The sequence below is a fragment of the Chiloscyllium plagiosum genome, chromosome 15, assembly GCF_004010195.1.
Source record: "Chiloscyllium plagiosum isolate BGI_BamShark_2017 chromosome 15, ASM401019v2, whole genome shotgun sequence".
Classification (NCBI taxonomy): domain Eukaryota; kingdom Metazoa; phylum Chordata; class Chondrichthyes; order Orectolobiformes; family Hemiscylliidae; genus Chiloscyllium; species Chiloscyllium plagiosum.
The window spans coordinates 3,117,385-3,121,678 of NC_057724.1; the positions used below are offsets into that span (position 1 = coordinate 3,117,385).

The 4,294-nt window shown below is 44.2% G+C and overlaps 1 non-coding gene across 1 annotated transcript; it reads right to left on the minus strand.

The window, feature by feature from the left end:
• Positions 1-2,671: 2,671 nt before the first annotated feature.
• Positions 2,672-2,774, minus strand: LOC122557572. Its single transcript, XR_006313874.1, has one exon. It is a non-coding gene; the product is annotated as a U6 spliceosomal RNA (small nuclear RNA).
• Positions 2,775-4,294: the final 1,520 nt, after the last annotated feature.

Below are 4,294 nucleotides of genomic sequence, written 5' to 3' on the forward strand. Positions count from 1 at the left end.
AAAAACAACCCTCCACCACCACCTTTGTCTTCTACCTTTGAGCCAGTTCTGTATCCAAATGGCTAGTTCTCCCTGTATTCCATGAGATCTAACCTTCCTAACCAGTCTTCAATGGGGAACCTTGTCGAACGCCTTACTGAAGTCCATATAGATCCATCTATCGCTCTGCCCTCTTTCATCAATCTTCTTCAGAAAACTCAATCAAGTTTGTGAGACATGATTTCCCACACACACAGCCATGCTGACTATCCCTAATCAGTCCTTGCCTTTCCAAATACATGTAAATCCTGTCCCTCAGGATTCCCTCCAATAACTTGCCCACCACTGATGTCAGGCTCACTGGTCAGGTTCCCTAGCTTGTCTTTACCACCTTTCTTAAATAGTGGTATCACATTAGCCAACCTCCAGTATTCCGGCACTTCACCTGTGACTATAAATGATGCAAATATCTCAGTAAGAGGCCCAGCAATCACTCCTCTAGTTTCCCACAGAGTTCTAGGGTACACCTGATCAGGTCCTAGGGATTTATCCACTTTTATGTGTTTCAAGACATCCAACACCTCCTCCTCTGAAATATGAACTTTTTTCAAGATCTATTCCCCTCCATTCTATATCTTCCATGTGCTTCTCCACAGTAAACACTAATGCAAAATACTCATTTAGTACCTACCCCAACTCCTACAGCTCCACACAAAGGCTGCCTTGCTGATCTTTGAGAGGCCCTATTCTCTCCCTTCTTACCCTTTTGTCCTTAATGTATTTATAAAAACTCTTTGGATTATCCTTAACCCTATTTGCCAAAGTTATCTCGTGTCCCCTTTTTGCCCTCCTGATTTCCTTCTTAAGTATACTCCTACTGTCTTTATGCTGTTCTAAGGATTCTCTCAATCTCTCCTGTACATACCTGACATATGCTTCTTTCTTTTTCTTAAACAAACCTCAATTTCTCTAGTCTTTCCAGAATTTCCTAAACCTACCAGCCTCTCCTTTAACCCGAACAGGAACATACTTTCTCTGGGCTCTCATTATCTCATTTCTGAAGGCTTCCCATTTTTCAGCCTTCCCTTTACCTATGAACATCTGCTCCCAGTCAGCTTTTGAAAATTCATGCCTAATACCATCAAAATTGGTCTTCCTCCAATTTAGAACGTATATTCTTTTCCATTACTATTTTAATACTAATAGAATTATAGTCGCTGGCCCCAAAGTGCTCCCCCACTGACACCGAAGTTTTGCACCTTCTCTAGTAGCTACTTCCACATACTGAATCAGAAAATTTTCTTGTACACACTTAACAAATTCCTCTCCATCTAAACCCTTAACACTACGGCAGTCCCTGTCTACATTTGGAAAGTTAAAATCCCCTACCATAACCACCCTATTATTCTTACAGATAATTGAGATCTCCTCTATCTCTTGATAGATCTTCTTCCCCACATTGACTAACTCCCATCAGGGTCTATTCTCTTTGCAGTTCCTCATCTCGACCCTCACAGATTCTATGCCTTCTGACTCAACATATCACTTCTTCATATTCTCCCTCTCTGCCCCTCTGCCTGTCCTTTCGATAGGGTGCATATCCTTGGATATTTTATTTCCAGCTCTGACCTCCTTGCAGTCACACTGATACCCACAACATCGTACCCACCAACTACCATCTATATTACAAGCTCCTTTGCCTTATTTCATCACCTGCATGCATTTAAGTACAATGCCCTCAGTCCTGTGTTGACTGCCCTGTTTCTCATAGCTGACCCCTTATCTGCTGTGCTCCAAGTTAGATTCCTGACCCTTTTATTCATTCTGGAAACTTTAATAACCTCTGCTGAGTGTGCGACATTCCCCCCCCCCCCCCACCCCGGTTAACTTTTTTCATAATTTTCCATGCAACTGAATTCCACACCCCTCTACACTATTTAGTTTCAAGCCCTATCTATAACCCTGGTTATATGATTTGCCAGGACTCATTCGCTTTGGAACAGCTCCTACCTTCCCTTGTACTGGTGCCCAGGTATCAGAACTGTTTCTCTCACACTAATCTCTGAGCCACCTGTTTACCTCTCTAATATTGTTGACCCTGTGCTAATTTGCTTATTGCTCAACCGGTAATCTCGAAGTTACTACTGTTTTGTTTCTGCTTCTTAATTTAGCCCCTAGCTACTCGTATTTCTTAGCAGAACCTCTTTCCTCTTTCTACCCATATCGTTGGTATCCCTATGTAAGGACCATTATAATTAGTTCTTTCCCCTTGCACTCGAAGTTTCTCTGCAGCCCAGATGAGACATCCTGAACCAGGCACCAGGCAGGATGTTTGATCTTGGCTACAGACAATAGTGCCTATTCCCCTAACTACACTATCCCTATTTACAATTACATTTCTCTTTTTCTCCACCTTCTTGGATGGCTCCCTTTACCACAGTGCTATGGTCAGTTTGCTCATCTTCGCTCCAGTCCCACTCTCATCTACACAGGGAGCAAGAATCTCAAACCTGCTAGATAAGCTCAAACATGAGACTCCTTCAGTACTGCCTCCTGGATCCCTCTTCTTCCCTGTTGAGAGTCACACTCTTCTATCCCTGTCCATTAACCAAATTTGAGGTAGTCAATCTAAGGGGTGTGACTACTTCCTGAAACACAGCATCCAGGTAACTCTCCCCCTCCCTGATCTGAAAGAGAGAAAAGAAACTTCATGAATTTTCATGTCATCCTTGTACAGGGACAATGCTAATTTTCTCTGTATGGTTTCAGTTTATTTTAGTCTATGTGTTGCTGAGGTGAGCACTCCATTTCCATTGTTGTTTGCTGCATGTTATCTGATGTTACTGTAAAATAAGTCTGCATTGCTGTATTTCAGTCATGAGTTCAAATGTTAATGACATTTTTTTCACTGCTTTGTAAAGTCTAATCAATATTTTTAATTAACACCAGCGCTGTTAAATAAACAGAATGGGTAAGACAAGATATACAACATGACCATGTCAGAAAATTTCTATTCCGTGTTTACATATTATCATCTGTCTCCTACTCACTCTGGGAGAGAGAGTTGCTGACAGAGAGATGAAGTGAGAAAGATATGCAGGGAAGGAGGGAGAAAAACGGTGGCACGGTGGCACAGTGGTTAGCACTGCTGCCTCGCAACGCCAGAGACCTGGGTTCAATTCCCGCCTCAGGCGACTGACTGTGTGGAGTTTGCACGTTCTCCCCGTGTCTGCGTGAGTTTCCTCCGGGTGCTCCGGTTTCCTCCCACAGTCCAAAGATGTGCAGGTCAGGTGAATTGGCCATGCTAAATTGCCCGTAGTGTTAGGTAAGGGGTAAATGTAGGGGTATGGGTGGGTTACGCTTCGGCGGGTCGGTGTGGACTTGTTGGGCCGAAGGGCCTGTTTCCACACTGTAAAGTAATCTAATCTAAAAAAAAAACAGAAGGAGTGAGAGAGATACACAGGGAAGGGGAGAAACGTGCAGGAAGGGAGGGAGATGTACGGCGAGAGAGATATGCGGTGTGGGGGAGAGCAAGATGCATTGCTGGTGGGAAGAGACACAGGCTGGATAGAGCTATTCACAGAGAGGGAGAAAGATATACAGGGAGGGATCTGCACAGGGAGAAGCACAGAGAGGAAGCAAGGGAGGGATGTAGATATTGAGGCAGTGAGGAAGATATACAGGAGGGAGGGAGATTCTGAGGGAGGGAGATACACAGAAAGGGAGTGAGTTAGAGAGGGCTGGAGATGCAGCTTTCTGGCAGATTTAAGGAGCACAGGCTTTGGTAACCAGGCGTTTTCTCACTGCCGTGCAGTGGCAGAAGCTTTTCCACCTCACAATCTCCAAGATACATCTCTGCATCAATCTCCATGTGCTATTTGTGTATTTCATCCATTTCCTTTTTCAGTTCCTTGCCAAAGTTAAGAATGGACAGTATCAGTGTTGGACAGTAAAGGTGTGCAGTGCACAGCGTATAGCCACAATCTTGGCCACTGCCATAGGTGAGGACTGTAAGGTACCCTTTACCATTTTAAACAGAAGTGTGAACGGAAGGCTCCAATTCTCCTCTCCACTACCTGGGACATTGCTGAGCAAATGTTGTACCGTTCCTGTGCCTCAGTGGTAGTTCTGGGAAAGGGTGTCATGAGCTGTATTTTCAATGTGTCCCCTTTGTCACCCAGAAGCCACCCTGTGATAAGGCATAGCGGAGTGTCCTCCAATGATCCCTGCATCTGCATCATGCTTTCAGGAAAAGTTAAAAATCATACAACACCAGGTTACAGCCCAACAGGTTCATTAGGAAGCACAAGCTTTC